At 31.9% G+C, this 12217-nt stretch overlaps 1 long non-coding RNA gene across 1 annotated transcript; it reads right to left on the bottom strand.

Annotated features, from left to right (window-relative positions):
• Positions 1 to 4928: 4928 nt before the first annotated feature.
• On the bottom strand, positions 4929 to 11491 carry LOC150037145 (uncharacterized). The gene is made up of 5 exons (XR_016528073.1): positions 11186 to 11491; positions 5805 to 6061; positions 5627 to 5725; positions 5229 to 5399; positions 4929 to 5046 (listed from the first exon to the last, which is right to left on the bottom strand). It is a non-coding gene; the product is annotated as an uncharacterized LOC150037145 (long non-coding RNA).
• Positions 11492 to 12217: the final 726 nt, after the last annotated feature.

Here is a 12217-nt window from a genome sequence, read left to right as displayed (position 1 = left end):
AGAGTGTCCTCAATAAGGTCACCAACCTCAACAAAAGAACACTCATCCCTATTAAGAAGCTTGACAATCTTTAGAGCGTCTGACTCAACCACAAGCAGTAGATTAGAATCTACCCATTCTTGCAACTGCTTCTAGACCCTCCAACAAAGCTTCAACTTCAAACAAGCTTGCAGTCCAACGATTTGACTTGAGCTTACTGACGGGATCAAATCCCACTGCGGAAGCACGTGAAGCGCATGCTTTCATTTAATATTTTAAATTTACATGAAATTATAGAGAACATGAACACATTCTAATTAAGCATGTTTTAAATAGTAAAGTAATTCAAGGAGAAGAGAATTACCTTTGAAGGCAAATCTTCAATTTTCTCCAATTCCTTGTTGTGATCACGATCTTAACAATTCTTCTTTCAATTTCAAACAAGACACTACCACCAAGATCTTCTCTGCTATTCTCCGACAAGAATTGAGTTTGTGGGAACCTTTTTTGGGATACAAAGAGAAGATTATGTAGAGAAATTATTTTTTCTAAATTGCGTGTTTAGAGAGTTGAGAGAATTTTTCCTTTTCAAGCAATTTTGGCAGAGAATGAGAGTGAATAAAAAATTGTTATGTATTTTTAAAATCACGTTCTTCTTTTTTAGAGAGAGGAGGGAGTTATACGTTACTTCCCTTAACTCACCATTAACTCCCCTTAAACTTGAAGAGTTAAAATTCAACTAAGGTTAAATTAAATCTTATTTAATTTAATTTAATTTAATTTAATTTAATAAATAAATATTAATTAATCTAATTAATTAATATAAATTAATTAAATATCATATATTTAATTAATATTACATTTGAATGATATTCAAATATATTTCCCTCTCATAATCTATAGTTTAAATATGAATCTTATTCCTATTATATTTAAGCTATAGTTTTAATATGAATTTCATTCATATTATTTAATATTTGAATTATATTCAAATATATATATTATTCTTTCATATTATAAAGTTTAATTTTGAATCTAATTCAAAATTACCTTAAACTTAATATAATATAATATACCTTATATTAATTGTATATGATACAATTAACATATAATTCCTTCATTATTTGGATCTTGTTTATATTAATTTAACATTTGAATCTTATTCAAACATTAATACTCTCATAATATATAGTTAATTTTGAATCTAATTCAAAATTGACATCATGTTATTATGTATCTCTATACATTATATAAATTGTATCTCATACAATTAATGCACATTTACTTATATAATTTGAACAGTTCAAATTATCCAAAACAAGTTAATTCTTGTTTTATCCCTAGTGAGCTAGCAGAAGAACCTAATGAACTTACAGATTAGAAGCTCCAATAATACGAGATTAATTAATTAAACTCTTTAATTAAATTAATCAACATCCATGAACTGTGGGTCATTCTACTAAAGATCCACATATGCACATTTTGTACTTAGATATATTTTTATATCCATAGATATAACCAATTATTAGTAAGTCAGCCCTTCACGAATTGTTCGTAAATACAATTGGGTCAAATTATCATTTTACCCTTGTAATTACCTCTTACTCCTTAAGTACCACCGATCACTCTAATGAACAATCAATTTATAGTCCAACTATAAATAAATCTTTCTCGTGCCAGTGGGAGGTGAGGTCTCATTGTTCAAGACTCGGAATCAGCTCTTAAGGGAGCAATTCATCTACTTACTTTAAAGACGGAAGGAACGAATTTCATCTTGGTGTAGCTTTGTTCCTAGCTTCCTACTTAGATAATCTCCAAAATGGTCAACTTATTAAGTCAGCGACTCAAGCTGCTCTCACCCATACAAATAAAAGGATTGCCCTCATAAACATGAATTCATAACTCACTTGCATATCTCCACATGAATGATTTAGATCAAATTGTTTGTAACGCTTACAACTCTTGTAACATTTACAAAGTGGATTGTATCTGCACAAGGATAAGACAACCAATCTTATCTATATACTACAGACCATTTAAGTTATTACTTGAACATGATCCACCTATATATCTACCAAATACTGTTCAAGTTACATAAAATAACTTTAAATATTTTTTTAATAGATATTTACATATATAAAATAATAAACTATTATTTTAAATAACTTATTAACTAACCACCCATAATCACAAAAACGGTATGAATCGACCAATATTAAAATTGTATATATTTTTTTGAAGACTAACACAAATTTATATTAAGAACAAAAGAGTATAGTACTCAGACATCCTACAAATTTTCCTTCATGAGAGTACGAACGAGTAAATGTAATAAATGCTTGCATCTGTGTCTATTGGAGAATTTATGTCTCTGAGAAATTTGTGATTCCACAAACAGCTTTTCAAATTGACACTTTTGTAATAACTTTCTTTATTGACATCCATCCTCTCGTATATTAGAAATTAATGGATGTACCTATTATTCATAGAAATATTACTCACTTTTTTTCCCATAACAATATATATTTTGTTTCCAAATTTTTGGTCTACCTTTTATTTGGCTTCTAAGTTTAGAAATGTTATATCTTTAGTCTTTAATGAGACATTTGGCATATGATAAAAATAGAGCGTTAAGTTGAGTTAAATTGATAATTACTAGAGAATTAAATTATCTGTATTTGATGTGCAGAGTTGAGTCGAGTTAGTAATTATTGTCAGTGTTTGGAGTGCTAAGTTGAGTTAAATTGAGTTTAAAAGTTTGTGTTTGAGATGTAAAGTTGAGTTGAGATATCTGATGCAATCTTTGTAAAGACATTTTTTTTTTTTTTTGCTTCGCTATTGTTGATTAATTTTCAACTATACACCAAAACACATATCATATTGCAATAAAGTGAACATTCTTCCTTCTATCTGACAATCACGTTTAACCCTCGATTACTTATGAATTGATTTTTTTATAAATATTAAATCTTGCAAACTTAACATTATTATAAAAAGAATTAACATGTTCTATACTAAACGTTGAAGCACTCGATAACTTAACAATTTATGTTTATATAATATGTCTCGTCTGTGTCAAAATGAAATTGTACATAGAATGTTTACCCTTCATTTCATAATGATGTTGAGAATGTGATAGTATAGTAAAGTTACATTTCTTTTGAACATCATAAGAATAATATTGAATGACTGAACATGTGCTCGTTCCAAAAAACAAATTCACAAAATATACATTTGAAATATTAGGTGGTCAATCTACAGAGTCCGAGCAAGTAAACGGATGCAACATCGTTTCTTGCCTTTTCTGGTACAATGAGGAAGAGGTCCATCTTTTGTATATCTGTGCCAATATCAATTAAGTCACATCTATCATCATTAGTCAGCCCCTCAATGTCAATTATAACGTCAATTACCTCCTTCCAACATCCAAATTTCTATGTTTGCCACGCAATGAATCTACTCAATCTTATGCTGGTTCTTGTTCTATCCTTCCATTATGGTTTTTTTAAAGGCTTATAGGTATTAATAAATTCTAGTCTACTAACATTTTAGGTTTAATTTATAAGTTTCTAATAATTTTTTGACCCAATCAAAACTCCTAATATTATACCATAATCTATCTTCTTCAAATAATTTTGCACATTATATTATGTAAAATCATTTTATCATAGTCTATCTTGTTTTCAAAATATAAATTTATATTATGTGTCATCATTATACCAGAGTATATCTTTTTTTCAATGTCCAATTTTGATTAAAAGGTAGAAAAAAACAACAAGGAAAGACATATGGTTTATTATTGAAGCGACAAGAGGAGATTTGAAAAAAAAGTAAGGAAGACGGAGACGAACCAAAATAGATATCAACAGGGAAAGAAAAAATAGAGACAAGGAAGTAAACATAATAGAAATGGGAAAAATAACAGAGACTTGGTTGTAATAACATAACAAAAGCAAAAAAAAAAAAAAAAAAAAAAATTATAAGAGATGAAGAATAAATATATATCATGATCGAAAGAAGTAGCACACACGAATTCCTACACTACATTTGTTCCAATAAGACAATTTTATCAACTAAACAGTTGCACATATATTTCAGATCTACATATCAGCCCAATATATCCAACGTAACAATTGAGAATACTAAAATAAACAATTCCATTCTTCTATTACTCATGTCTATATGAACGATTCCAAAATTTACAAGACGAATCGTACAACAGTATATACTCTATCAATCCATCCTAATATATGATAATTCCAAAATTGTAAGACCAATTTATATGTACTATGTATCCAAAAAATCACAAGAAAAAATTCTAACCTCCACCACACATTTCTTTGAAGTATAGAACCTATAATGGCTGAACAACATATTTACACAAAAAAAGTTTTGGGCATTCCCATGTAGCCACATATACAATTTATAGGAAGTCCATCAGATATAGCGACCTAAATATTCATCCCATTCCACGTATACTTCATCCAATTCACGTTGCGAGTACGAGTTTCTCGTATCAATCTATAAAACATAGAAAGTGAGATATACATATTTATTTACTATTTACACTATCTATAATGTTACAATATATATAAGTAGTTTAAAGACATACCACATCAGTTATAATATTCTTCTCTTTAGTCACGATTTCTCGCATATATCTCATAACGTAATACCCACATTCGACAATTCCCACTTGTAAAGGACACTAAATTACAAAGTCAATAATTAATACACATATCATATAGATGCATTAAATAAACATCATTCTATTAATTTTTTCAATGCTCTTATACTTACCTTTATTGTTTTCCAGAATGTGGTTTCTCGAGTCTTTTGCAATTTTTTTTTAGACTGGAAAATGGTCATTGTCCTACATTCGTCAAAGAGTATAGTATCATATTCAGAATGAAATAAACTTTACATCAAAAAAAAAAAAAAACTCAAGCAAAGTTAGCTTACATCTTTGTTATATATTTGATATCTTCTCATGAACTTGTTCTCAATAAGTCAAGATAGTACACCACATCCTCATACGCATTGATAGCAATTAACGACCAACGGTCACTATTTAAAATACACAACTAATTAGTATAGAACATGAAGGTAGCTCATTACATTAAGGTAGAACAGAGTACAAAGAGCTTTCAAGTACAATGATCCCAACACAACTCTACATTGGAACAAAACAAAAAAAGGTAGAACATGAGTATGAGGTTCTGAACATGAGTATAACTAATTATACTTACTCGGGATTATAAGGAGCAATAACTAATTGACCGTGTTCAGAAGCCATTAATCTACTACAAAAGTTTCGAGCTCTAACTTCTTGAGTATTTTGGCCCACGGATATAAGAGATGGATCTACAAAAATATACTTTGACCCTTTATTTGAATCAACAATGAACGAGTGTAAGTACCTACAATAATAGATCGAACACATTAACTTATTACTAATTAATAAAGCGATAATATATCATAAATAAATAACATTTGCTTATGCGATATAAGCCACCATTGATAAAGTCTTCACTTTTTGCATGCTACAAAAATCGATCACATCTTCTCGCAGAACATAACTTCTTCGGCCAAAACCAAAGAATTCAATAGGTAGTTGGAAGGAAATACTAATCTCATCAACCATTACCTTTTCAGCGTAGCTAAGAATAGACTTCAAGGATATTGATAAATTGGATGGTGCACTAGTAACTTCATTCTCTTTCGGCATCGTCTTTGAAGCTTTTTCCTAGCACAATAAAGATTGAACATGAGTAAAATATTCATTCCTAAATAAGATAGAAGAACATGGGACTTATACAATTCACCTTCAAGATTGGTAGTACACTAATAGCAATCACTTCCTCATCCTTTCCCGCATTCTCTGAAACTTTCTCCTATAACCACCATCATCATTATATTCAACCAACTTTTTCTCCCCTACACTCCTAATTTTTGTTACCTCATGCATAATAGTCGGTCCTCACGTTCGCCTTTTCTTTTTGTTTGGTATTTCATCTTGCTTCAGTTCCATGTTTTCATTGACATTATCCAAACCAAGCTGCCAGTCCTTATCACTTGCCATCTCCATGGTGTAAGAATTATCCAGAAAAATAGAAAAGAGTTTAGTTAGGTGTCAAATACAACAAAATTATAAAATTAATTAGTAAGTGAAAACCCACCCATACATTTACTCTTTAGGCATCCATGTTCCTTCACAATTAACTTTTACATATGTTGAAGTGTTCTCATCCAAATCAATTATAGATTCAATATCCCCAAAAACTTGATGCGTTATTTTATGTGATAAAATTAGGGAATGAGATGCGGTAATGGAAATGCGTTGAGCAACAAGCTTTCTTAGCGGAATCCAAGTATAAACCCCACTGAGTTTCTTGGTAGGTCCAGGGTCGAACTTAGGGACTTGGGAAAACGGTATGCGGTGGTAATTTTTAAGAAGACTTTCCTGAAACCAAGAAATCAAATACGTGTTTTGGTTTCTTGTTTGTAATGATAAAATAAAAAAAGGCGGCGGATTTGAGAAAAGTTCAATTATGCGATAAATACACTGAGTATGTGGTGGAACGGGTTGAGAAGGTCTTTCACTAGCGTTTCCTGGGAAAGCGTCAAACTATGCAATCATGTTACACTCATGCGACAACAGATCATTTTCCAATGCAAATGCGATGCTCCTACTTCTAGGATGCATGTGTTGAATGCAACAATATCTGTAGAGCTTATTCCTAAGTCTCTACTCTTTTCCTATGTGATGATACAAGATGCACACAAAGACAAGGTGACTGCACACAATCATATCGTATCTCTAGGATGCATGCAATGCATTAATAGTAAACAGTGGTTATTCCTAAGCTCCTATCTCTTGATTATGCATTCTAATCTGACTCTTTCGAGCCTAGATTCTAACCTGACTTTTCCAAGCCTAGATCCTATCCTTAGACTACTCTCCCAAATATCCCTAATGGACGAATGATGCATACATAATACAAGATAATCGCATAGAATGAAGATTTCCAATTATACTAGCTAAGTACTTCTTAACCCATTCGACAGATTTAGCTACTCATGCGTAATAAACAGAGAGTGAACAGATATAAAGAAGTGAGTTCCATTTCTATAGATGAGTTTAAGTACAAAACAACAATGGAAGAAAAGGATAGAGAGCCTCGTAGCAATCCCTTGCTTCTCAAGGCTTTTACACTATCAACTCTATTCTGTTCAAAAGATAATCTTGCTTCCGCAGGAGCTGGCCCTCTCTCTAATCTTGAAGCTTCCGACACTCTCCCAAGCTCAATGGAACAATCTATCGACAAAATCTCGTTTCTCTCACTTCCGCCTTAAAATAAAAGAAAATCTAAGAACAAGGCTATTCTAACTATAGGAAAATTATCTAAGTATCCAAACTTGCTGAACCAGCTGAACCCCTTTTCTGAAGGTTGCCTTCGGTATTTATAGAGCTTCGAGTGAAAGGCGACTTCTCTCTTATGATTACACAAATGGGATGACTTTAATTCTCTGACCGATGCGCCGAATATTTGTCACCGAAAAGCTGAGTGTACTTGATATCGTTAGCGGCTTGTCAACATAATTCGGATTCGACTGTCATAAGCTTTTTGTCCCATTGTGATTAATTATGCTTTTCACCCAGATGCGCCCACCAAGTTGCATCGGCTTTATGCGGCAACCCTTCTTGAGCAGATGTTTGTGAGCACAAATCATCGTAAAGCCTTGCGGTAATGCTGTGCTCGACTGTTGATTTCTTGTGATCGCACTTTCCACCTTACGTCAACGCATATTCTGCATAAAAATACAAAAGTTAATTGTTCTTATGCGATGAACGCATGCGATTGCAATGTTATGAACTTAATGCTTTTTGGACGCAATCTAACATATTTTATCAACGCAAACCTGCATTGTTTAATAACTTAGTACTGTAATAATGTGCATTTCTGCCCGTTATCACATGGCCTTAGGAATTCCTTGACAATGTAGAGCAATATCTCCAAGTTCATCGTCATTGTATTGATCCTCAAAATCTATTTGTGGTGGAGTAAGAACAATAGACCATCGACCATCACTTGGATCCTCAACATAAAATACTTGTCTTGCTTGAGATGCTAGTATGAAAGAACCATTCTTGTGGCCTATTTTATTTAAGTCAACTAACATAAAACCAAGCTCATCAGTTTTTATACCACCACTATTCTCAACCCATTCACATTTAAAAATTGTGACCTTAAATGTATTATAATTTAGTTCCCAAATCTCTTGTATCACCCCATAAAAGGACATGTCTCCAATTATAGGATTTTTATCTTTTGAGCTAGATACTTGCATTGTTTTTGGAATTAAACTAACCCCACTATTTTGTACACTTTTATTTTTGTCATATGACTTTGTGTGACAGTGACATCCATTAATAACATAGCTATTGTATGTAGTCATAATTGGATGGGGACCATGGGCAATCCACCTCAAGTTATCTGATACCCCTACATCTTCCATTTCAAGTTCATTTCGAACCTGGGAACCAAAAGGTTACATAATTAAAATATAAGTGACAAAAGGTTATGTTAAATAGTATATTTAATGTTTTAGCTTTTCTCGTAACCAAGATATGAAATTTCGATTATGTTCATCTTGAATTTGTTTCTGGTTTTTTGATCTACTTAAGAGTAATAATTCCAATGTCATCATATGTTTCCTTATGAAGAAAAAGAAAAATGTTCAAATATAATTATTTTCAAATTCATATATTTAATGAAATAAATGGATCCAAGTCACAATAACTTACTCTATATGGTTGCACATCAATTGTATTCTCTAAGACATATCGATGAGCTTGGTATAGGAGATCTCGTTCAGGTATGTAAGGAACTCCACTTGACAATGGTCTACCAATTTTTGAATTACCTTAATTACTTTTGACACCCAAGTCCAATAGGATTTACACCACATAAAAAATCCAAACAAAATTCAACAGCTTCTTCTAATATCAAGAAGTGTACTTATGATATTTATGCAAATATTTTTCTCGATATGCATCACATCTAAGCAATGTCTAACATGGAGATGTTTCCAATAAGAGAGTTAGAAAAAAGCAGACATCCTATTCCAACAACCTTTGGTACTTCCTTTTGTGATATTTCTTTTGTTCTTTTTTTTTTTTTCTCTTTGAAAATCAAGATCTTTAGTTTTTTTAAATACAACCTCCCCAGATAAAGGTTCTGGAATACTTCCAAGTTCTTTCTGACCATCAAATGATTTTCTTGACGTCAAAAATGATGATTTTGTGCTACAAATTTTCAATGGCCAAGGTGTGCCATTTTTTCCCCAATTTCAGTCTTAATGAAGTTGTGTTATTTCCAAAAATTGGACATGCCTTATAATCTTTGACACTACATTCACTAAAGTTTCCATATACTGGAAAATCATTGATCGTCCACAATAGAACTGTTTTTAAGTTGAATAGTTCCTCTTGATAAGCATCATAACATTGCACACCACTTTCCCACAGAAGTTTTAAATCATAAAGCAATGACTCTAAGTATATCCCAATGTCATCCTCTGGTTGTTTTGGACTTGAAATCAATATTGATAACATCATAAACTTTCTTTCATACACAACCATGGAGGAAGATTATAAATGACCATAACAACTGGCCAACAACTATACTTAGAGCTCATATCACTATATGGATTTATTCCATCTACTGACAATGCAAAACGAAGATTCCTAGATTCAGAACTAAAGTTCAGCCACATGGTGTCAACTAACTTCCAAGTTAGGAGTCTGCAGGGTGACGTAATTTATCATTCATTTGTCTCTCATTAGCATGCTAAGTCAGGTTTTTAGCACATTCAACACTTCTAAACATCCGTTGAAAACGTGGTATAAAAGAAAAATACCACATTGTGTTGGCAGGGATTTTATTCTTCTTATTTGTGTCTTTACCATATTTACACCTTGACTCAGCGCATTCAGGACACACAATTGCATTGGCATATTCCTTTCAATACAAGTAACAATCATTAGCGCATGCATGAATCTTTTCATATTCTATTCCTAGTGCACCTAATGTTTTCTTTGCTTCATGCATTGATGTAGGGAGGTCATTAGTAGAAGGTAAGATATCCTTTGATGCTTTTAGTAGTTCTGTGAAACTAACGTCACTCCATCCATGTCTAACTTTTAAGTTATACAACTTCACTAAGCAACTTTTCGCATCCATTAGGATCTTTTGAATCCTTCATATTATGGCTTCTCACCATCATTAAGCAACTTTTTGCATCCATTGGGATCTTTGAATATTGCTCATGAGCAATTTCAACCATTTCTTTTATATTTCCAACATCATTCTCTTCATACCTACACTCATAGGATTTTCCATGCAATGATGAACTAGGAAGTTCCTCACGATCTCAAAACCAAATCTTATAACTTTCATCAGTCCCATTAAAATATAAATAATATCTAATATCATTGCTATTATGATTTTGACAATTTCTACATTTCAAAATAGGACAACGTATAGTAGAATTATTTGTATTGGAAAATCCAAATTTGATGAAGTTTTCCACATCCAACTCAAACTCTTTAGATAATCTACTCTTTGTCATCCATGATTTATCCATACTTATAATAAGCTAATCTTGGAACTACAAAAAATATTACAATAATTCAAATTAGATAACTCATACAACTTATAAAATTTGTATGGAATTGATATTTATAGAGAACTTAAGAACTTGAACTCTAAAAAACTTCAAATATGTGCTAATGTTGTAATGAATAGATGGTTTACTAAATTCAAAATCTTTAAAATTAAATGGTGTAAAGAGCAACTACAACCACTTTTGTATTATACTAAAGTAGAGACCGACGATTTCAAATGGAGTCAAATGCTTTCAAATTCTAAATGATGTGCTAATTTATGGTTGAAGGACACTTTTCTGTATACATTGTTTTCAATATAATGACTAAACATGTCAGAAGACAATAAAAAAACGGTAATAATTACAAAAGTTGAAACAAGGCACATGAAAATAATTACAAAAACGGTAATAATTACCTTAATGATGTCTAATTTGTAATAAAAAAACGGTAATAATTACAAAAACGAACAGATAAACTTGAAACAAGGCACATGAAAATAAATTGCAGATGCAATGAAAATGAAATAAGGCTTACCAGACGGCGCGATCAAAGCACAAAATAAGAAGTGGCTAGACCGATTGAACAGAGCACATCGATGGACCAGCGGGCTGCAGACGGTCAATGGCTAGATCAAATAATCGTCAGAGTGGATCGACGAGCGACACTGCACAAAACGATCGACGGATGAGACGAAAAACGATGGCTAGACGAAAATCGATCTACATAAATAGATGGCACAAAACGATCGACGGACGAGCTAGACGCAAATTGATGGCTACAGAGGTCGACGGTGCGATGGGAGAGAAGACGCGAGGCGAGCGAAAAAAAACTTCAACGACACAAGGGACTCTACTTCACGAATGGCTAGGGTTTAAAAAATACCTGATATTTTATTTGAAAAATATTATTAGGCAATTTTTTTTTACTTTACTTGACATGATAAAAGTGTCAAGTAGAAAAAAAAACTTTGACGGCGCAATGGACTACTCCACGAACAGCTAGGGTTTCAAAAATGCCTGATATTTTATTTTAAAAATATTATTAGGCAATTTTTTTTTATTTTACTTGACACGACAAAAATGTGAAGTAAGAGGTTCATATACATGGTAAGACCTTATATTACTTGACACAAAAACCATGTCAAGTAAAGGTCCGCGTGAAAATATCTGAAATATTCTGTCAATCTCCGCTTTTTTAACCCTTTTACTTGACATTTTCTTGTCCAAAATCACATTACTTGACGTTTTTTTTCCAAAGAAATGTCAAGTAATTAAAATCTACAAGTGTCAAGTAATGTCCATTTTGTAGTAGTGAAAGAAGAAGAAGATATTGGTACGAGAAAAATAATAAGGTGAACATAATAGAAGTGAGAAAAAACTACTCTAGAGATGAGGAAGAAACACAATAGAAGCGAAAAAAAAATATTAGGGACAACAGGGAAAAACATATAATGGCCAAAAAAAGTAGTAGAAACAAAGAAGAACTGTAAACCCTAGTCATGAAATGGAAATCAAAAAATCCGAATAGAAAAAAACATCACACAATAGATCTGTAAATTTAACATTC

Source organism: Benincasa hispida, chromosome 3 (assembly GCF_027475165.1).
Source record: "Benincasa hispida cultivar pf3 chromosome 3, pf3_genome.v1.1, whole genome shotgun sequence".
Taxonomy (NCBI): domain Eukaryota; kingdom Viridiplantae; phylum Streptophyta; class Magnoliopsida; order Cucurbitales; family Cucurbitaceae; genus Benincasa; species Benincasa hispida.
Note: the sequence above shows the minus strand (reverse complement) of the source record. Positions and strands in the feature narration are given on the sequence as shown.